Here is a 24,475-nt window from a genome sequence, read left to right as displayed (position 1 = left end):
TGTCTTGGGCCTTCACACAGCTGAAGTTCAAGGATCTACATTTATGTGCCAGAAAGGCACAAAAGCCCGTTCAGAAGAGAAACTACTATTTTTATGGAAAAATCTGAGCAGACGACCTCAGAAAAAAGGTAGACCAACCAACCAAGTCCTTGTCTTTCTCCCTGCAAATCTGAGATACACACTTTCTGCCACAATGCATGTTATTTACACAAAGCTTTTTTATCTACATTAAGCATTATTGAGCTCCCTTTTTTTTTTTTCTTTTTTTCTGCTATTAAACCTTAATATTTAAGGATCTAGCCAGCGATCTGCACTTTAACACTGTGGTCCACACAGCTGAAGAAGTGTCCAGGAGCTGCCCTGTGCAATATTTGTCACATCAGAGCAGATCACTTACCCTCAATTATGCTTACCCAACTGTAAAATAAAGGCAATAACACTTATTTTTCAAAGTTGACATGAGGCTTATTAATGCTTTTAAAATGTTTTGTTATGCTTGAATGAAAAAGGAAATTATTATAAGTTTAAGTGAAGCTTAATTATAAAACTGTTAACATAAACATATTAGAAAAATGAACTCTGAATCACAAGCCAGCAATTGCTCACTTACTCTTCAAACAGTACAAGATTATTTGATATGCATTTTGCTATCACTAATCCCCACTTTTCTAAACCCTACATTTCTTTTCCACATTGAAGCTAAGAAGAGGCAACATGCAATTTAAATTTAGTGTCTAATCAATCAGTACCCATTACGTTACTTGTTGACATGCCACCACTGGAATTTTGATTACAAAAAATAGCCCTCATACAAAACTATTCTGTTTGCTACATACTAATTTAAGCTACGCATGCAATTGCCACTGGCACAACTCCTAACCTGGAAAACAGGCTATTTTACCAAGATCAACCTCCCAAGTTACCAAGACAACTTAAAAGTTGTAGTAAGATTCTCTTATAATGTTATACAAAAACACTAGACGTCACAGCTCGTCCTTTAATCAAACAACAATATAAAATCCTTTAAGTGGTTTGCTTAGAAGACAACTTAGGACTTAAAAAAGTATATGATACTGAAGATAGTACAGTTTTTGTTAAGGAAAGAATTGGGCAAAATTAACTTGCTTTTACCTAGTGTATTTTTCAAAACAAGTATTACTTCAAAATCCTTACTCCCAAATCTTCTTTAAATATGTTCTATGAGCTTAAGCTGTCACTTGTACAATGTATGCAAATAAAGACAGAACTCCAGGCTCATTTTCAGACAATAAACAGAAAGAAAAGTTAACTATCTCAGCCCATTCCCCTCCACCCCCCATCCACCCACATACTTGTACTTCAGAGACTCATCAGAAGAGGTAAAACCACCATAAAATCTGTTTAAATTAGGTACTGCTCACAAACCTTTTAAAAAGAGAGTATTTGACACTAAAACAATGTGTCTTTAAAAAGGCTCCTCTACAGTTCTATGTTCATGCTACTCCCTACCCAGAATTGGAATCTCTTTGTGATGGCAATGGTGGTTTTCAGGAACAGTCACATGAAAAGAAAATAAACACTTCATGCTGGGGAGGAGTGTGGTGAGGCAGTGTGTGAAGCAACAAAAAACCAAAACTGATGTCCAGCAAAAGACCTGTCTTGATATGAAAAGATGCATGAAAGGTGGTTGTCTAACATTAACCCAAATCAATTGTCTGTATCAGCAAATAGGATTTGAGCAAACTGAAGGAGATATTCATTCTTCACTGAATGCCAACAGGAATATTTCATCTAAATGAAATTTTGTAAGCTTAAAAATCAAGGCTTAAAAGGAAACACAGCTCTCTAGATTTACAACAGCAGTAAGGAAACTGTCAGTAAAATCAAGACATTTGTCAGTCTTGGTCATGAGATGCAACAGCATTCAGGTGTGGTTGGAACTTCCCTGGAAGAAGACAACACACAGCAGATTGTCACCACTGTCCCCTCTGCAGTGTTCTTGGAGCATCATCTCACATGTCACCCTTAACACCCCTCCTCAACCACAAGATGGGAGAGGCTAAATGGAAAGATAAGAGTAAATCCACCAAAATGATTTGACAGAACAGCCCCGATACCTTCTACACAAAGGGAAAATAAGGTTAAGTTGCAACAGTAAAGCATTAGTACTAACAAATCTCTGACAGACTAGAATATACATATAATGTCTGAGTTATAGCAGAGTGCTGCTGCAGAAGTAACCAGGAAAACTTGCAGTTAAGAACCAGAAAGTGCCTAGTTCTTTCTGCAGCTGTACCTTGTCTCCTTCCTCTGGCGGCATTCCAAAAGCAACTAATTCAGAGAGCCACAAGGTTATCCACTGGGTTGCTTGCTCTTCCTTCCTGAAATTTCCTTTAAGCGCTTTCACCACCTTCCAGACAACCTGGTTGAAGGCAAAGGCTTTGCTGGTTTTGAACTACCAACAGTGTCAGACACTTACAGTTTCCTACTCCAAACTTTATTAACCTATCAAAGTCATAATTTGAATGGGTATTTCAAATTCTGGTAACTAATTTTACTTGTTCCGTTGGCAGACTTCCCCATAGCACTGGCTTGTCCTACCAAACAATTTCAATGACAAAGGCTTAATATCATATTAGCAGGAGGCTTTTTCTGCCCTATTCCACAAACACCCTTTACATTGTCCTCCATGTTTCTAGACTGCTGGTTCTGCAAGCATAGCACACTTGTGCTATGTCAGCTAGACTTATTGAATGTTTAACAAATAGTGACTATGTGAAAGTCTCTTGAAAAAAAAAAAAAAAAAAAAGGCAGCATGTCACATACAACATCAAAGCTATCATGCCCTGGACTCCAAGAACAACCGTGTCAAAGTTGCTGCCATTTGGCTTTGCTCTGCACATTCTTCCCTTTCTCTTCTCCTTGTTTTTACTCTTGGGATAACATTACATTTCAATACCAAACATGGTACTTTGCAAACAAACAAACTATCATATGCAAGGACAAATCAATTCATTCACTGACTTAATTTTAAGTCTCACAGCCAGCTATGATTTACTACATATGCTATTTATTTAAAGAACCAAGACTGACAAGTCAATGCAAATAAGCAACACTGATGATGCACTGTGCTAGAGAATTAAGCTATAAAATTCTATAGCATGGAAAATAGTGCAAAATATCACAAGCACAGAGGCCAAGTTCTGTGTCCTGAGGAAATCACTTTGTATTCCACAAATTTACTGCGTTTTATATGTCACAAAAAGAAATTAAAATAAATCTCTGCATAGCTTTTTTTTTTTTAAAACTCCCCATTATATGTGTTATGGGGAAACCATCATTAAAAGGCTGACTTATAAGATGTAAAAAAGTAACTGAGTATAAGGACTAAGTGCCAAAAAAGAACTTTCATACCAAAGCAACACCATTTCCTGATGGTAAATTTGATCAATTTAATGGCAGCATCTGTTCTTTTTGATAAGTAAGCAGATATATTTTGGGCCTCAGCCTAAGTGAAAGAAAATGCTTGCATCCCTTACTAAAGAGCAATATTTAACACGAACTCATAATACCAAAACTATCATGAAAATCTTATCATTCCGATGACTTGCTAGCCTAGCAGAAGCTTTGAACCCAAATATTTCTTTTTACTATAGGAACAAAGTGATTCTAGACATGAACTTCACATTATCTGTCTGCAGTATTACTCAGTACTGAAGATGGAATAATGGCTTAGATCCCTCTTGACACCATTTTTTATTTTCATACATGGTAATAAAGACCAGAAGGTTTTATTTATGTACAACCATGAAATCTACCAGGAGATACACTAATATTTTTTACCATGAATATAAATCAAAATTTTGAGATTTATGGCTGGTTATATATTCATTAAAACTCATGTAAACAATATCAGGTTGAGGTGTAATCAACATGAAAAAATCTTTCCATGGGTTTAGGTGCAATGAACATTACAAAGCTCTTCATGTGCCATTAAGTGCAATGATGTAACAGATTATAAATCCAACATAACGTCACAGTGAAATAAAAGTCTTATTTTCCTTAAAACTCATTCTGCCCTTATCTTGCTATGTCTATCCCCATTCTGCCTCCATCTAGCTGCCTAGCCTGCTAGTTATCTTTACATATTCCTGTCCTTGGGAGCATTGATACACAGTCTTTCCAAACTACAGCTTGGTGCTACAACACAAAATTCCTGGCGGACAGAGACATTCCCTTTCACAGACAAACAGAAGGCATTCAAAGCACTCTCTCAGATATTTCTCAAGTTCCAGCTGAAGCCTTGCATTAGAACATAAGGACTGAAAATAAATAACAACATAAATTTGAAGTGTCAAAAGCAAGTGCCTCATATGTCAAAAAAGACAAAAAAACCCAAAACACAACAGGCAAAAGAAATCTGTCAAAACAAAGGTACGCTTTTTTTTTTTTGTCTGTTCTATCTCTTCACCAGTCAGAGACATGGTGCCCAGTGAACTGAAACAGTTACTGATTTCTGGGCTGAACAGGAGCAAGACAATTTTGAGAATCTTCCAGAGATTATGCTATGCAATGAATTAAGGGTCTACTGACTGTATGAAGTAGCATCCTAGGCAAGGAAGCCCATTTCGTTTCCAGCACGGCTACTGAAGCGTCTTGTTACAACCAAGCTTTTCAAGGTACAGATACATCTCGAATCTGAATTTTAATCACAGAGGTGAATTTTCACGCTATTGTGTTGAAGAAGTCACTTAACTTTCTTTAAAGCTTTTAACATCACACTTACTTGTTACTTTGAGTTGCACTAGATACAAAATGAGCCTTTAGACCTAACCCAAAATTATGCTGTTGCTTTTTTGAGTATTCCACACGATATTACTTTGAGCATCTGTTTTTGGAAATATGCACCAAACCTTTTCAAGGACAATTTCTAACACAGAACTGGCAAAGGATGAAACTAAAAAGCAACACATTCTGAAAGGAAAGGGCAGACACTGAAAAGGAACAGATGTGATGGATGCAAGACAGCAACAGAGAAGGTACAAGTTTTGTGGTAAGACACAGCAATAAGAATAATTTGATTCTGGAGCATGTTTTTATTTCAGAAGCAAGTTCTAAGGCAAAATATTGGTAATCCTGATGGCTGAAATAAAAAGGAAAGCTTCCTCCTCTTCACCTGCCCAAAGAACTCTGGATGGGCTCAAAAACAGAGTTCTGCTGACATCTGCAGAAAGCAGAGGAGAAGAATTTAGGGAACTAGTGGAAAGGCCACATGTTCTCTGTTATGGGGTTCTGGTTTTTTTCTTCCTATCTCCAAAGTAAATTTGGAAGACATTTCTGTTTGAAAGAAGTATGTAAGTAAGCACAAAAAAGTTTATAGCTATAATAAGGTATGGAAGACTAAGACAATTATGCCTAGCATTTGTGCTTCACCATTATGTAAGATATTAACTTTCACCTTTATCATGCGAAAAAGATTATCGTGGAAAAAAGATGAAGGGCATGAGACAAAGTCCTTGTAAATGATGATGTAGCAGAATCCCTTCAGAAGATCCCTGCATGCAAGAGAACTGTGTTTGTGAAAATGACGTGTATTTTAATACAAGTTCTTAAATTGCAGACAAAGTCGGCAAAGCGGTAGCATTTATCTAGAACAGCAAGAAACGGAGTAGGTGGTGGAACAGAAGTAGCTCTCATCACAAGATCAGAAGAAGCTTCAATTGGGCTTTGTAACCCAGCAGGACAGGTAACAAAAACTTGAGGACTGATGACACCAAACTCTGTCTGAAGCATTACTGCAGAAGAGAATAAGCATGCAACTGCTAGGTCAGGTTGCTCAATGAAAACAACTGCTGTGAAATAGCATTAGCTCTACATCGGGAGCATTGGTTTGTACTCTGTTTTTCTTTTCATAGAATGGTTTGAGTTGGGAGGGACTTTTAAAGGTCATGTAGTCCAACTCCCTAGCAATGAGCAGGGACATCTTCAACTACATCAGGTTGCTCAAAGCCCTACCCAGCCTGACTTTAAATGTTTCCAGGATGGGGCACCTACCACCTCTCTGGGCAATGCGTTCCAGTGTTTCACTACCCTCATGTAAAAAAAATTCTTCCTTATACCTAGTTTCAGTCTACCTGCTTTTATTTTAAAACCATTACACCTTAGTCCTATCACTACAGGCCCTATTAAAAAGTCTGTCCCCATCTTTCTTATAAGCCTCCTTTAATTATTGAAAGGATGCATTAAAGTCTCCCTAGAGCCTTCTCCAGGCTAAACAATCCCAACCCTCTCAGTCTTTCCTGATAGAAGTGTTCCATCCCTCTGATCTTTTTTGTGGCCCTCCTCTGGATCTGCTCCAACAGGTCCATGTCTTTCCTGTGCTGAGGACTCCAGAGCTGGATGCAGTACTCCAGATGGGTCTCACTAGAGCAGAGTGGACTTGCTAATTAAACTGATTTATGCTTACAGATGATCAAAATTAGCTCACTGAGAACTGAAAGTTTCTCTGCAATACTTTCAGGTCTGCAATCAGAGGTCAAACTTATTTTAGTGATCACCACTTACATCCCAATTTGGACTTCACTACTGACAGTCAAATCCTGACAGACAGTTTAAGATTTTTTTTTCTCTTTACTATTAATAAATAAATCATTATCATATATGATGGGCTACTGCTTGATTTACGTACCCTGGGGTCTCTAAGTAGCAATTGTATGTATAATATTTTTTGTCATTTTAAAACTTGCTACTATTGCCTTCACCTTGTTAAAGGCACACCTGCCTTCACCAGTGGGTCCTGTTCTCTTCTGCCACAATTCAACATTGCTGCTTTAAAAACACCCCAACAATTCCAGCCTGAACCAGCTCAAAAAGTCTGCTTTGATCTATTCTGTATACTCTTACCAGTTGTGTAAGACAGAGCTCACACAAATTAATCATTAGTCCAAAAGTACTCTTCCAGTGGGGAAAAAAAACAAACAGTGGTACTCGCACAAGGATTAGCAATTCAAGTGCATTTGACATACCCTGAAATCTTGGGTATCATGACTCAGCTATAATTTTCAAGGCTACTAAAGCCTAAATTGATAATAGCTCTCTTCTTTGCAGTTCTCTCCAGTTACTGAAACTTTGAAGCCATGAAGAAAAGCATCTGGTCCTGTACACTAGCTAAACCCTGAACAAAAGCTGCAGCATAGATACTTCAGATAACAGCTATCACTGACTATTACACTGGACAGTATGAGATGTTCCTCACTACTGCAAAAGGGACTTGAGAAAGAGGAAGGAGAGGGATGTATACTTTTATTTTCTTTTCATTAACACCACCAGAATCTGTTGTCAAAAAGTTTATGTTCCTGATATGATTCAAAATTTGAACCAAGTTTTAATTCTACTTCCATTCATTGACAAAAAGAACAAAAAACTAAAGAGAGTAGCCTGATAGCCTCAGAACAATAAAAATAGACTGCACAGCACAGGGGATACATAAAGATTGACTTTGTATATACTGTTTCCATGACCCCACCAAGCTCTGCTTCGCTGGTTAATTGGTATGGACTACCTAGAGCCCAGATCATTCAGATGAATAAACCCTTGAGCCAGCTAGCCAAGTCCATTCCAAGTTTCAGGTAGAAAAAGATTTGAGAAAATGTGTGTGCATCTAAACTGACTGTGGGAGATGCAACCCAGGGCAAATTCTCCTTCCAACTACACACCTTCAAATACAATAAAATGTGTCAGAAAGCTTCCTTATATATAAGAACTATATTTCATATTATAATTTTAACACTTGATAGCTATTTGGAGGGATCTTGACAATTACTTTCTAAAATTAAGTAAGTAGTACTTCCCAGGTCACATTCTATCTGGTAAGGATGCTAGGCAGTCGATCCATGCATAACTGCGTTTCCAACAAAATTTGCTGTAACATATATCCTACCACTGCTGGCACCAAAATTTTTTTCTGTGATTTTCCTATTGGTTTGTTTCCTGGAGCCCACCTTAGGTTTTTGCGCGCTTTTGGATCCCACAGGAAACCTTAACATTAAGACCCAAAGGTAGCCTACAAGCTCACAACGTAAAATCAAACAGCCTCTGAGTCTGAACATCTCACTCAATGTTTCTGAATACTTTGGGTTTGACAAAACTACTTCATATATGACAGTTTCAGCCACATGTAATGTTGAGAGCCAGAGAATTTTTTTCCACATTGATGAGATATATATAAGAGTTCAGAAATGAAGGTTGGGTGAAGTGGAGGAAAAGTCTGTAGTCTAGAAACTCAGTCTCCATCTAATCAGAGAAGAAATTTTCTGCAACAAACCTAGTGCCACTTAAACAACATTAAATTAAACCTACAGAATGCAAATCTTAACTGCTGTAAATCACCCCATTCTTACTGCAATCAATGTAATTATGTAGAGGATGTGAGCCTATGCATGTAAGCTCAACTAACAATTGCCACAGCTACCTAAAAATGCCAAAACCAAGCAGATATCCTTGATTTTACTTTTTTCAAGTCCCCAAAAGAAAAGCAGAGAATTGCACTACAGGTTTGTTAGATTGAAGAGTATACCCCACCTTGAATAACTGTTTTTATCATTCCCATTTGTACAAACACATAGGTATTTTTTTGACATTCTTCTGTCATGAAAGTCATCCACCAGATTCTCTTCACACAGCTTGACAGATAATAAAATTAATTTTAAGTACAACAGCAAATCAAGCATTCATGATGCCATAAAAACATCTATCTACACATTGATAACTGAAATCAAACAGAAAATTAATGCAGGCATTTAAGCAGCATTGTGATTCACAATTCAATCATGCAGACCTTTTTCAGGAAAGCTCAGAGAGGATCTTTTGGTTATTTTTGTTTCAAGAAAATCAGCATCAAAATGTATTTTTCTTTTTTGCGTGCCCCCCCCCCCTTTTATTATTTATTTAATGTTCCTATTTAAGGATAGGAGCCAATCTTTAAACTATCTCTGAATTTTCTGAGGTAAATTATATAGACAGTATGAATTAGTGAAGTTAAAGGTAAAAACCTGCCAACAACAGTAACCACTTAGGTTCAGAGAAAAGAAATTGCTTTGAGAGTACAGGGACAGAAACATTTGGATACCATTATAGGTCATTATGTCATCTGGTTCTGATGTGCAACCAAGTCAAACCTTCACATCCACTCTCTGAGACACAGGGTAATTAATTCTTCCCTGCTTTCTCTTGTGTGCCCTGTTTCAATCCTAACAGCTTACAAGGCAAGAAAACCCTCCCATCCTTCTCCCCTCTCATGCAGTGTTGGAAGGCCAGAACAGAGAGCACTGACATCGGCTCAGCCCACCCTATGCACTACTCAAGGAAAGCAACCCTACTAGCTGAATACCTAACTGGAGTTACAGCCAGAAACAAAAGCATTAAGGGAGCAGATTAGGAAGTCTCTGTATCATATTCTGCACGGATCTTGATGAACTAGCTTGGGATAGTAGCCATGTTAACACAAAGCTACATACATGATAAATTATTTCAGAGTCTGCTGTATAAACATTACCTTTAGCAATGATTTAATATCTGCTATGAATCAAAACTTCTTATCAGGATGCTATTATGTCTTCATAGTACTTTCAAAACCCCTGCAGTCTTACAGTGGGTTCACACGAGAAATTTTTATTTTTCTGGGATAAGATTACTATCTACACCTGACAAGCTGCACTTGTAATGCAGCCAGAACTTGTTCTTCATACTAAGCACCTAGAAAAGAGTTCATAAAACACAAATTGGGCAGAAAATGTTGAATTACCAAACAAATTTTTTAACACAAAGAAACAACTTCTGTCTCAAAAAAAATCAGCCTTCTGGAATACAAAAGGACACATTAATAATTGCTTATCTTATTCTCACTTTCCTTCACCAAATATTTAGCTAATGGCTACTGAGGACAGAAGCCTTTGCTAGATGGATTCTTCCTGTGAGACTACTGGCTATTGTTAGATTCTTATTTTTCTTTGAAGAGATAAAATTGTAAGCCTGAAGAATTCTGATTCTTATAAAACAAAGCCAGAGCTATTCAAAATCCAGCAGCTCAAGAATGCCTATTTAATAATTACATCTCCTCAAACTCATCACAAGTGAATTGCTCTTAGTAATTTTGTAGGAATTTAGAGCATATTAAGAACGCACGAGTACTGCACCATGCCTGCAAAGTTCACTCTCTTCTTGCCAACCTGCTACCACACAGCAGTCTGCATCCAACACAACAAGGATACTTCACGTGCTGTAGATGAGGTTGTGGATGTACGATGAGTTTAAATAACCTCTGGATAACCTCACCCTTCTGGATAGTCCTCCATCATGCATGTGTGCCTTTGATCCCTCACTAGTCTGCAACACTCCATCCCAACACACAGTAGTTGAGAGAAGGTTCATGACATTAGCATCATACTTGCTGCATTGCATCGATAATCCTGTACATCTCTCTTTTACTTTTTACTCTTTTTTTTTTTTTTTTTTTTAAATAGTTGCCCCAAAAGCTTAAAGCAGCTAACCTGAAGTATAGCGGTTAGCATACTGGTGGCTTCAGGCAGCTTGACCTAAGCCTTAGTGCAGTGAGCATGAATGTGCTAGCTGATGCTGCCAGTACTGCAGATGCTTCTCTCTACAAGAGCTATGCTCTTCACTCGCAGTCAATGCTACCCATTCTTCCTGATACACACAACAGCAGAGGGAAGGTGAGCAGAGGAAAAGCTGATGGTATTACACAGTATGTTCAAGTTTCTGCTCCTGTTGACAGATTGCAATAAGAAAAAGCTCTTTTGCTAAGAACAGTAGACACAGAAATAGGCACAGAGTCAACACACCATACTGACTAGTCTAGAAGAGGAAGCAGGCAAAATATTTCCCCCTGTGGTTAGAAAATACTTCCCACCACTTTATATAATATGGGTTCATATGCCATACCCATTAACATAGCTGAATTTACTGCTGTCTTGGTCTCCTTTCCACCCTTCTGCTGGCACCATTCTCTGTGTTTTTTATTATTGATTTGGCATTTCCACTTATTCTTCTGCAGGCTATTTGAATTATTTTAATACAACTCATAAGGATCACAGTGAAAAACTGCTCAAAGGTTCAGAAGATATTTGTCTGACATTCTACTCCCATATTCCACAGCAATAGTCCTGGATATTTTCCAAAAGGTTGAGGGGGAGCCTGCCAAATACTGAACTAGCCTGCCAGGTTGCACAGTTATTTTTTCCATCAGCAACTCAAAAAACACAGCAGGCACACAAATGTTTTGTGTGATATGTTCACAGGTCACACCTGGTACAGGGAAGTAAAGTAAGTTCACTCCTTTTCAATAAGCACAGACAGACATATGGCAGAATAAAAGCATTTCATTTTGTATTTCAAAGTGAAATTAAAACAACTAGAGATCCCCAAAGACAGGCATCTGCACTTGAGTTTTTTAGAAGAATTTCATTTTTACTTTTTAAATGAGCAAATACCTTGGCTTTTCCTAGGCCAATCCAGGCAACTGGAGGCACGCAGACACAGATACAGAACAGAAGTATGTCTGTGTCTTTACAAGCATTTAGAAAGACAGCAAATCTTCACTTTCCAACTAACTGTAAAAATAATTTTTTAAGACTATCAGTCCCAGAAGTCTAAGAACCATGTTATATGCCCCCAGAATTCTAAGATACCACTACAGAATCATCTTGGTGGGAGAGTTATACATTTTTGAAGCCTCAAGCATTCATATACTTAAGCTTTATTTTGATGTTGTTTTGTTTTTTGGGTTTTTTTTCCAGGAATAAGGATGAAAACCCTAATTATTATTAAAAAAAAAAGCTCATAGTTTCTCATATGTATGTGACACAGCCTAGGGCATTAAAAACCCCAAATACTGCAAGAGGTGACAATGCTGCATTTCAGTATCATTTAATTAAAATACTAATCTTACAGGCTGCAGGGATCAGTAAAGACAAACCAAAGATGGAGGGAAAAGGGATATGAATCAGAATGAGAAATAACAGGGGAAAATAAAATGCTATCTGTGCTTAAAAGGGAGTGAAAAAAATCCTACAAAACAATATCCTGAGGAGACAAAAAAAACCCCAAATCAACAAACCCAACCACAAACCAAAACCAAATAAAGGAAAAAGAATCAACAAGAAGAGTCAGGAAAATTCCCTTATATGGGTATTTCCAGTAAAGTTTATTAAAATAAAAGGTGATGAAGTGGTTCCACTGAAAAGTTGGTAATTCAAAGTGAATATCTCAGCACTTTCTGGAAAACAAAACATCCATCCTCCTTGAAGAGCAGGGAAGGTGAAGAGTAGGGAAGGTGAACAGTTAAAGCATTGACAATTACAGGTCACTTCTGGAAAACCTTTGTATGAAGTTGATCACATGACAAATAGCTTTTGAAAATATGCTAAGGCAACAATTCTCAAATGGGAAAAATGTTGCTCATTACATCACCACCATCAATAACAGATAACAAATTTTTACATTTATCATATGCAGAAAATTTAATATAAATAGGCTTTTTCTATCAGAGAAGCAGAACACAGGTTTCTCAGAGAAAATGTGCTCTGAGCTCCTCTGATACAAGTCTGGTGTAACCATATTAAACTCACTAGAGCTATTTTTACATTTACTTGGCTAGATGGAGTTTAGAATTTCTCTGTGCACTTAGCACTTACACAGGGAAGAACATAAGAGAAGCCAACACAATGTTTCATAAAAACATGCAACTTTGGTTGCAAAATACCAAGCTAAGACTTTGTGAAAAAGAAACATTTGAGGAGCTTTCTATAAAAGCTTTTTTTAAAAAAAAAATTACTTTATCCCCCACTTGTTCATCTGCATAGATATATTAAAGCCTCTCACATGATTTCTACCAAAGTTATAACTCAGCTTTACAAAACTCCCATCACCCATAGCACTAACCTTATTTTCATGTTAAACAAAAGAGCCTAAGTTTTTTCATTACCTGCTCTTTTTTGTGACGAATACTGCTAAGTATTTTTGTTCTCCAAATGATACTTTTCCTGACCATTTTTAAAAGCTGCTTGACAGTTAATTTAACTGTGATGGTTAGATGCTAGTGCTAGATGCTTTTAGACCTGGTTTCTGATTTCACATACAAGTTCCACAGTTATAAAGCTTGCATTTTCGTAGAAGAAATGGTTGGATGCAAAATACAGTTATGCATTCAAAGTGATTTGTATGCCTTAATGATCAATATTAACTGAAGAGAACCTCCACAGAAAGCGTAAGCATTTGCACATCAAGGCCCCAGATTTCCAATTGTATTTGCTTCATGCATGTGTACAGGATTGTATCCCTAATTCATACACATAAAATACTTAAAATACATGCTAAAGGATTGTATTATATGCTGAAGACACCTACAGACATATTCTGTGGAGCTTTAGCTTCAGAACAAGACCTTGAACTCTTTAGTTTCTGTTTAAAACGTTTAACTATTTTTGTCTATTAAAATTATGTCAGCTGGGAGGAAAACTTCTCAAGCAGCTCCCTACCAATGACATCTGTGAGTTCTTCTGATTCGTATCGTATACCATTTCTGAAAACCTGCAGTTTATTTGTACTGATTACCTATCACAGAATCTAAATTGTGAAGAACAAAGCTGGACAACATAGCTTAGATGTGCACTGAACTCAGAGAGAAAGTACACTGAACAGAGCCATTGGTAAATGCTTCAAATACCACACAGCAATATCAATAGTTACAACATTAAGACAAAGACTTCCTGGTGACCTGAAGGAGAAATTATCAAGTCACACTGCTTGTAGACAGCATTGCATATACTACTAAATGTAAAATTGCTGAGAGTGGGAATTATCATCACCCAGCTTCTTCAAAAAGATGTTTCTACATATGCAGCAATTTATAAAATGTTAATGGAGAGAGGAACTGAACTGCCATGAGTATGGGCTAATTGTATTAACATGTGCACAACACCACTGTAGCTACTGTTCATTATGGACATGTTAACAAAATCCCTTATTTGCACAACCCTACCAATTACTATAAATCATATATACTTTGCTGTGGCCAGTTTATTTAAAACACTCATTATCTGCAAACAGCAGGTTATCTATATGGTCCTAAACACAGAAATTTAAAAATAAATAAATAAATGGTTGTATGGTTTTGGGCTTCATCATGGATTCAAAACTCACCCAAACTGATTCATATAAGAAAGGTTAAGTGTCACAGTTTTTATAGCCCACATATTAAACCAAGAAGAAGGCTAGCCTGCTAAGAAGAATTGCCTTAGGACAAATGCAATAGGCCTTAAAAACCATAAGTTAAAAATAGTAGTAATATAGGGTGGTCGTAAGTTCTACATAAATGTTTTGCTTCCATTGGATGTCTACAAGTCAAGGACATGAGCACCCAGACTGGGACTCCTCATGGCACAAATCACTATACAAGTCCAATGTATGGTTTCTCCCACAGGGAAACCCCTTCGGCTTCAACAGAACAGATTCTTTCAATAGACTAGTAGGCTCTGCTACTTTCTCTCTTACTTCACTCCAGAGCAGAGTCAATTTGATTTAACTGACACCTGTTACATTTTTTTTTTCAGCAGCTCTATCAAGGATGAAAATGACATGCCATCAGAGCACTCATTTCATTACTGTTGTATTAGCCACGTACCACTACTACCCACCAGTCAGTACGTACTATGTGTTTCCACCTCTGACTGAACTGCAGTTTACAACAAGTTCTATCCCCTAACAAGACAGGAGAATTTTTTTAGTGACTTGGACCTACGCTTTATTTGTGTAATAACACCAGGAATAACATTTGATGCTGGCTATTGTTAAAGGCCAAATCACACAAGATCTGCTTGAAGTCTACAGATCAGTTTGGAACTGTGGCTTCCTTTTAAAGCTGCTGGCTTTCAGTTTATGCTGGTTATGGTGAGTGCAGCTGACAAACATCTAGCTAGCAATAGGGGCGGGGGGAAATGAAGATAAGCTTGTTTTGAACAGAAAATTGGTTACCTTCAAGTGTTACAAGGTTGCACAATAATCCCTTTGTGATTACATGAGACACCTAAGAACAACTCCTCATCTCCCAAAGGTATACCAAAGCCATCTTACAGGAATTATCAGGATCAAAATTACTTATTATGCATGAAATATGCATTGAAATTAAGGGCAGACTCCCAGATATTTAAAGCCACAGAGTACTTTTAAAAAGGCTATTTGCTTTCCATCACTACTCTCACAATTTATTTTCCTGTCCAAGGATAAAGAATACATGCAAAAAAATTCTGTCAGTATTCCTTAGTCTTCAGTCATCTCAAAGAGAAATTAGAAAACCCTTCCTCTCACCCACCCCAAATCAAAGTGATGCAAAACCTTAATTACAAAAATTGGTGTAAAATAGTGGCTATATCAAACCCGGAACACTGCAGATACAGGATTTATTTTTAATTACTTTGCTGTCTTCACACTTACAACAAAACCATACTCCTAATGCACTCTATGCGATAACTACATGTTCAATGAAGAAATGATACACTTGAAAAAGGTTTTTGAAAGAAGACAGCATTATGCTCATGTGTATTAAAAATTACTGGAAGTTTTAATGTTGGTTGTCTGTCCCCGTCCCCCTGTCCCCCCAAATAAAAATCAGCATGCACTTTGGCATTAAGCACTACTTTGTTTGCTAAGGAGTAAGATTTAATAAATAATGCATTGTTGACTCACCACAGCATGTGCTATGTCTCATCTATAGGGAATGGTTCAAAGGCATCAACTTCATGCATGGGTTGCCATAGCTGATATTTGGCTGGCCTGCTGCTGGTACAAGTTTCTAACACTAGCCCTAAGCACACACAAAAAAGAGAAAGAAATATTTAGGGTTTATTTTTCAAGTCTGATAGACACAGAAAAAGCTCAGAAAACTAAGCTAACCTGGAATGTCAATATTTGCACATCATGTAACAAAGACTTAAGATTTTCCTCTGATAATACCGTAAAGCATCCAGTTACAGACAGAATGCATACCATAAATTTCCCCTTCTTCCATGCAAAGAAAAAAGGCTGGAGATAGGTAATAATGCATAATGAAGAGTTGTTTAAATGGGAGAGAGGTGTCATGGTTATTTTCCCAAAGAAATAAAGAAGGAAAAAAAAAAGAAAAAAAGATAAAAATTAAGGTAGGCAAACACTAGTACTCAAGAGCTCATATTCAAGACTGTTCAAATTTCAACTGATGGCACTAAAAATCATAAACTGTTCTTAAATAATTATTTTTGTTTCTATCCTATCTTTCTCAGGTTGGATCTTCAAATTTCTCTTTAGAATAAGGAAAAGCAGAAACTTTCACTATAACAAGTTATGATTTGTACAGTTATCTGTTACCAATGCTTGGGGATTAAAATTAAATTTGACTGGTGACATTATGAACAGCTTTAAAAACTGTGCAATATGGATACATACAGGCATAAGAAAAGGCCTGTGAATTACTACTACTGTTTATCAAATTAGCATCCTCTTAAAATCAAACAATAAAACACATAACAAAATATGGTCAACAGAGAAAGTGCTTGCAGGTGAGAAACTTACAGACAACCTCCAGAAATGTGGCAAAAAGCAAATGCTGCGGCATTAAGACAGTGAATGACAGGAGGAACAATCAAGCATGCACCGCTCTGGTCTAATCACTGAACAAAATCAGGTGACCAACAGGAAGGTTTGGGCAACATTTTCTTACCACTGTTTAACAACATGTTCACAAATACCTCAGAAGAACTAAAGCTTTCTACTAAGAATAGAAGATTAAAAATCCTTATGAGAAAACAACGGCTTAATCAGAGAGGGCCCACTACACTTCACTGAACTGGTACAAGAGTTGCACATACTCAGGCTCCCTGAAATTCCACTTCAAACTGTAGTTCCTAATTTCCTGACCTCTTAGTGCAGAATCCTGGTGAAGCAGCTATTGACTTGGCTGGAAGGCTCTTCTGGTCCTCCAACTTTTACTGCTTATTGCAATGTAAAAAGCTGACAGCAGCCCTGGGAGACTAAAACATCCAAAATTTCTCACGTCACTACTGTGATGAGAGCAAGGGTCTGCACTCATCATCATCCTCCTCTGCGCCTTGGATAGGAAAAAAACATGGAAGCCTAAAAATACAACATCTGCTTTTTCTTTTTCTTGCTGTAACAAGGGCTCTGACTCTGTCCTATGCTCCAGGCATGGCCAGGGATATCTGAAGATACACAGAAGCTAATGACTCCACACCCCTTCTGTAGAGATGAAGCTGAGAACATTCCGCTGCCACTAGTGAGTTCATGTGCCAAATCTCTTACTAAAAATCTCACTATATAACAAACAAGACTGTAAAGTATCAGGATTTTAATTTCTTATCCTTTGCTTCTAACAACTAGGCAAGACTGATTCTAAAGCTTGCTAACAAGTCTACAGCTATCAGGCTAAAACACAGTACAGCAACTCAAGTAAAGTTGTGTACCTTTTGCAAATGGTGGACAGGGGACCACTAAATTCCATCCCATCCCCTGTAATGCTTTTGATTTATAATTTAATCTCACTATCACAGCCCAGGAGAAAGGAAACAGCCCAAACACCTAATATTTCACACTTCCAGTTTCAGACCCATCCGTTTTAGATAGTTACTTAAGTACAAGAGATTTTTTCTGTGAAAGACTGGTTTTCGTATGTTTGTCTCCACAGACGGTGCTGCAAGAAAGAAAGAACTCACAGCAAATGCAGCATTCTCTCCTTTAACTAGTGCCCTTTTATGAGGGTTAATTTTTCTTGCACGTGGCCTTCAAAATCATAAGCATGCAAGAATCATAGAAAAGGGTAGCAGAATACAAGCATTGGAAACGTTGGAATTGGAAAGGTTATACGTTTATTCAGTACTATGGATCAGTGAAGTCTCTCTCCTTTTCGCCTGATGACATAACAGCACAGCAGCTGTGGTAATACAGCAATCACTAGGCTTTTAGGTCATCAACTCTAGTACTGCTAGAAGCTCTAAATGTAACCAGTGGAATGTGAGGTATGGAATGCCTGCCATTCAAAAAAATAAATAAATGACTTTGTTTTGAAAATTTATCAACAAGCTGGCAATACTTTCTGTTATTCAAGAATCGTCCAAAGAACTGGGTAGCTTCTACTGAACAACACTTTAAGAGGTAATCAATTTTAAAGCTAGGGACGTTCCTCTAAAGACAGCTTTTCTGCCTTCCAAAATTTAATAAAACTATGGTGTCGTCTGCAAAAGCAATACTAAAACCCCTCCTTCTTTGGGCCTGCTCTAGCTCTCCCTTAAATTGCATGAGTTTTGCAACAGACTGCAAACTACAAGTGAGCTTCTGACATTCTCCAATACCACAGCAGGGAAATTTCATAGCTCTCCCTTTGCTTTCACAAGCAAAGTACTGTAACACCACTGGAAGGTATTTTTATATATATGAAAATATATCAATATAATTATTGATCCAGTACTATTAAATCTCTAAATAATGGCTGCAAACCTGCCAACCACCGACAGCAGGGCAGGGGGGAACCTACAAAAAACCCACTCACCCCTAAGGCCTGCTCATAAAAAGCCCTTTCAGTGTGCACACATATTTCTAATGATGAGAGGGACATTTTCTAATACCGAGCAGGCAGCTGAAGGCAACTTATTTTTCATGTTAAGTGATTTTTGCCCTTATCCTATTTAGGGACATCCCTATAATCCCAAGACACCTCAACAAAATCGTAATTACAGCAGGACCCCAACAAATTATGTGTACTCTGAAACAGCAGGAGAGAGCAATGCACAAGAGTGCAGTTTACTGAGAGCCACGAAGAAAGAATATTGTTTAATGGCTAAGGTCAAATCACCCTTGTCATTCACATCTGTGTCCAGTAAGAGAAAGTCAGTAAGTTGCGCCAATTGAAAAGTTACTTCTACGCCACCTTTCCTAGCAGGAAGAGTAAGCACACAGCAGAAGCACCATGGAAGAAAATACTACTGTAGAGTGTTCCTGGCTAGTGACTACAGAGCAATGTTCTGAAAGAGGGTTAAAATACCAGAGGTTTTGTGCACTCCACTTTCCTCAAAGCACAGGAACAAAAGATAGCTTACATGTGGGCAAAGACAAACAGCCCTGTACAGTACCAACACCATCCTGTTCTATCCTAACCTTTCTCTTTTTCTGAAGCTGGCCTTGCATGACAAGCTCTGTGTCCTCCAGCAAGCTGATTTCAGACTTCTGATCATTTACAGTACGCTTATTTGCATTTTCCTCCTAAAAAAAAAAATAATTCTACTCTATGCCATCATTTTTTTCAAAATCTGTATTTTCATATAGTGTTGATTTGTCTTCAAACAAATCTCTAGCAAAACTCACAGTGAACATATGAGAGAAGGGGAAGGCTGCATTGAGGGTATCATGAAGCTATGCAGCAAAAAGAGCCCACGTAAACAAGCTTACAATCACTCAGTACACAAATGGTGTGAAACATGCCCATCGTGGCTCACCGGAAGCACCGCCTGCTTATTAAACAATGCTGTAACACTTAATTATCCAAGTCAAATTTGTGTGATTTCTAATAAGGCCTCTCTGCAGTAAAAAACAAAACCAACATCTCTTCCTGTAGCAATAGCTTTTCTGTCAGAGGATTTCCCTGCAAAGCAACATTCATTTCACTGCAGTATCTACAGATTGTTAATTCTCTTTGCAAAATAACTGGCCTGTAGCACACTGTAAACACTTCCAAAAGCTCTCAGTGGTTCTGTAAGACTCAATGGGCTGCACTGTTCACTTGCATCTGAGAGTAATGAAGAAGAGTGATGATTACCTTAAAAGACCACTTTCATAAAACCAACCCCCATATCCAACAAGGTTTGTCAAACACTCACTTCTCCACACACACACACTTTTTCTTTTTTTTTTTCTTGCATTCAACCACTTTGCAAAAGGCTAAGACTTCTGTTCTCTAGATCTTCTAATTGCTTATCATTATCCTGTTTTTTAAAAAAAATATGTTTATGAATTCAAATTTTATACGGCTCTTTATGGACTATATAACTCACACAATGCACTCATTCCTACTGAATTGCAAGGCAAGACACCTCCTTCCCCCATAAGCCCCCAAGCAGCGTTAGAGGTGATGAGGCTGAGTAAAACACTACTGTTTACATGAGCCAGCTGGTAAAGCACTATCACACTCCTGTCCATGATGTGCCTCTGCACTGCTCTCACAACCACCAGTCACCTAAATCATCCAAAGAGAAAAGCTCATACGCACCTGAACACAGGAAAATGATGGTTCTCTGGCCACAAAATATACAGCTGCAGCCTTCTTGCTTCGGTTAGCAGTTTACTTCATTAGCCTGTCTCTCTCTCTCCCTCTCCCCCATTTTTTTTAAACAGCAATCAATATTCATCACCCCACCCTGCAAAAGCAGTTAGTCATAGAATATTAGCAGCAACCACCTACCATTCCGTGCTTGCGAGCTATTCTCCTTGTCCAGAAACCTTTCCCCCAAACTGCGACTTTAGGTGGTATTTTTAAATCACATTCCAAACAGTGCCGAGGAAAAGATGGGCTATTTATAATAATAATAAAAAAAAAAAAGATGGGTAGTTGGATTAAAGGTAAATCACTGTTTTCCTTAACTAAATAAAAGCCTGGGGGACAGGGTAGAGCAGAACAGAAAAGGGGAGGCAAAATGTCTGATAATAATGAAATAAAAAGGGGGGGGAAAGAGTGGCTTGCTGAATCACGCTCTTTCACTGCCTGGAAACCATTGTGCAGCGTGATGCTGGCTGTACCATTGTGGAACCTACCAGAGGAGACAGGCAGAGAGCTTGGGGAATGGGGCTGCTATGGCAACTGAAAGGAGCACACATGACGTCAAAGCACACAGAGGTCTCGCAGGGGGAGGGAGAGAAAAGTCTAATCTGCAGCCACAGCTACGGTACGCCCTGGTGAATCAGGGGACAGAGCAGACTGCAAAGGGAAGCTGAATAGTCTTCTGTAGCACTTACCAGCAGCGGCAGCTCGGGCATCTGCAGCATCGGGGAGCTAGTCAGCAGAGAGAGGCGATAGTAACAGCAGTGTAGATCTGCTCTTTTGTTTGCAGTAGCTGATATACAAAGGCATAAAATGCCCATCGCCCTAGAAATCATGCAAATATTTGAAATTCATTTAAGTTTCCTGCTTGGGCGGGAGGGTGTGTTAAAAAAAATAATAAATCACAACACATCTCCTCACAGTTATTGAGCACAACTACTCATGCAGCTATTGCTCACATGAAAAAGCAATGCAACTCTGAGAATAGAGTCCCTTAGAAACCCAAGGAACTGCTAAAGATCTCCCCATTATCGGTATGTTGTGCCCACTACTAGAGTGCCTCAAATCCTCAAACTAAAACCTTGCCACTTCTAAAAGGTCCCATTGCACAGAGGAGCTATTGCATTTCGAGCTCACAAAACTAGCAGAGGTGGCAGTGATTTCTGATGTTCTCAAGTTGAAAATTTACGCAAATGACATTTCTTGTGCATACATCAAGCTGTAGGATGTCTCCTGTTTTCTGACATTAAAGAGCAAAGAAAGTACGCTGGTAAAACTACTACACTGAACTAGACTTCCATGAGATTTAGGCTGGGATAAGAGCTAGCCAGGAATACAGTAAAATTCTATCTTGCTGGAATACCTGTGTTCTTTGGAAAACAAACCAATTTTGTTCAGTGTATCAATTACATTGATAGATAGCTCCAAGGAGCTCACTACAGCTTTCCTGCCAGTGGTCCAAATATTCCACGGACTTTACCACTGCTAAAGCTACACAGTCCCCCCGTGACCTGGAACTCCTAACACAGACACTCTCGAACTCAGGTTGGGTAACTGTTTCCTTTCTGAGGGCCGTCCAAGTTGCTTTAGCAAGTCATACACTGACAGACAACATGATCCATAAACAAAGTATGTAACAGAACTACAGATGAAGTCATTGGCTGTGTCATAGGTTACCCATTCTTGTCTTAACTATACCACATTCTTCCACTTTCCTTTCTTCATTAGCCTGTTTCTCCTGCATATTGGAATCGAAGGTTTTCATCTTGATCTGTGTACCTTGTGTGCATATATACATGCATGAAGGCCTGAATACATTTATTTCTAGTGAGAAAAAAAAAAATCTATGGTTCCAACTTGCCCACACTGTGTCTTTTTTTAATTATTTTTCATTTATTTAACAACTCTATCACAAGCTAGCAATCACCACAGAAAGTTCTCCCTGTGCTTTACCTTATACTAAGAGAAGACTGGATGGGACAGACTGAAGCAGCATGCATAGGTACATTATGTGCCCAGAGAATGTCCTGCCATTGTCACCAGCATCCTGCCAGTGTCACCAATGTCCTGAGGAGGCACGAGGGGCAGCAAGGTACAACCTCCACCATAGTTTGCAAACACCTGCACAATAGACATAAGCAATAAGCCAGATAGTTTTAGTGTGTCAAGTAACTGGTCTCAGTAACCATAGTATACTTGACTAGGTAAGCTTCAGAAATACAGTTTACTACACTTGCCTTTTTTTGAGTGATGAGGGGAGGAGAGGCAAGTAAAGGAGCTGGAACATGCGTAGCAGAAGCCACAATTAGCAGTAACTACCAAATATTGAAATAAAAAACCCCAACACAAACCCTCATCACACCAAAACCTTCATTCCCATTTTGTGTCTGTAACCATACTCAACTGCCATGTTTGCACAAGAAGTACTACTACTGCTTCCAGCACAGAGGGGGTCTGATAAAAAGAGCTTCCTTTTACTTCCAGAATTTTTTTTTTCCTTCCAGATCCTACAATATATCACAAGAGAATACCCTAACAAAATTACTTCTTTTGTGCTTACAGTTGTCTTCAACAAGACTCTAATATATAAAATACCAGACTTAAATTACCTCTTTGAATAAAGCCTACGTATTAGCCTCTTTTTTGGTGTGTTTGTTCATTTCAAAAACCTATTAAAAGACTTTTGCTCATTTGGTGAAAGACTCCACTACAGCAACCATACACAAATATATATACACATATATGTATGTTTACTATTAATCTGGAGCAAAGGGGGATATTTTTTCCTTAAAGATATGTTCATATGTATATTTTACCTATATTACCTAAATGGTTCAGGATACAGTCAAAAATAGATTTCCTGGGAAAAACACTCTTGTGTGAGCCAGCAGAATTGGAGAATACCTTTGAAAATAGCATTAACTGACCATTCATTGGTGCAGAAGGGGTAGGGAGTGGTTGCTTTTCACATAATTACAAGACTGGGGTTGGGGGAAGGGAGAATTTAAAAAAAAAGTCTAAGCTCTTGCAGAGGTGACAGAGGCTTTGGAGTGAATTATGGTATTTGTGCTTGGAACAAACACACAAAAAATGTACAGATCTAATGGAAAACATCTTTTCAGATGCTGCTTTTTCTAATGAAGGGATGGTGCTTCCTCTTATTTAACAGCTCTTATTTAACAGCATTTCACTCCACACTCCTTGAGTGATTTTAGCTCGTGTCTTTACAGTGAGATGGCTTACTGGTTGGGCCAAAATATACCAAGATGCCATAAAATGCATTCCAGTCTGGAATCAGGCCTCAGATAAACACCATAATGGCCTGACACAGCGCAGAAAATTTGAGTCAAACAATCATTTTAGGCCCCTGTTTCCCAGAATAGCAGTCACAACCTTAACAGGCAGAAATGCTTTCCATGATAGACAAGACTAGAAGTAGGTATAGTCTAAATTTAAGATCAACCAGACTGAAGCAGGTATTTACAACATAAAGACAGCTACAATAGTCACCATGAGCCAATTAAATTCATTTCAGCTAAGCTCTTATACTCTCCCTTTGTGCCTCTAAAGCACTCATTAGTGTTGATCTTTTTAACTACAAAACTTCATCTTGTTTTACTTTAAATGTGAATTCCAAAAAAAGTACATACAATTTCTAGCCCGGGGGATGAACACTGGACTGTACCTCTGTCATCGATTTTCATAAGACCAGGAGCACTGAGGTTCAGAGAACAATTATGTCTGTATTTGCTCACATTCAATTCTGTATTTATATAAACAAAAAGAGATCACTTAGAAAACAGCAATGTCAAGTTGAGATTCTGGTAGATCTGCATTTCCAATTCTTGGTTTGCTGATGCTGTTCAGTCAAGAAAGAAAAATAGATGTAGGTAAATGAGGCACTCTTTTAAAGAATTAAGCACTGCTTTTAACAGATGGAGGAAAGCAGCTGTGACTTTATGCTCACCATTAATAATTTTTATACAAATCTTCTGAAATGGTCTTACCAGGAGACCAGTAACTACAGAAGTACTAGCTCTGCCTGCCGTGGAAGTACTCAGTGACTCACTGTTAATCCACGTGAGGTCCAGGACTAAATTGGAATTGCTCAAGCAGTTCATGCCA

At 38.1% G+C, this 24,475-nt stretch overlaps 1 protein-coding gene across 8 annotated transcripts in view; it reads right to left on the bottom strand.

Annotated features, from left to right (window-relative positions):
• Positions 1-20,841, bottom strand: part of MAPK10 (mitogen-activated protein kinase 10) — a 169,223-nt gene extending 148,382 nt beyond the window's left edge. For 7 of the 8 annotated variants that reach the window (XM_037395597.1, XM_037395556.1, XM_037395588.1 and 4 more), the window contains exons 1-2: positions 20,495-20,841; positions 15,739-15,856 (exon numbers count right to left, since the gene is read on the bottom strand). The gene's annotated coding sequence lies outside the window, so the exon portion shown is untranslated. Of the gene's footprint in view, positions 1-15,738; positions 15,857-20,302; positions 20,461-20,494 lie in introns of those variants that run through there. The other variant, XM_037395564.1, reaches the window with a different exon arrangement.
• Between the last annotated feature and the right edge of the window lie 3,634 nt (positions 20,842-24,475).

This window comes from Falco rusticolus, chromosome 1 (genome assembly GCF_015220075.1).
Source record: "Falco rusticolus isolate bFalRus1 chromosome 1, bFalRus1.pri, whole genome shotgun sequence".
NCBI lineage: Eukaryota > Metazoa > Chordata > Aves > Falconiformes > Falconidae > Falco > Falco rusticolus.
This window is presented reverse-complemented; position numbering and strand designations above follow the sequence as displayed.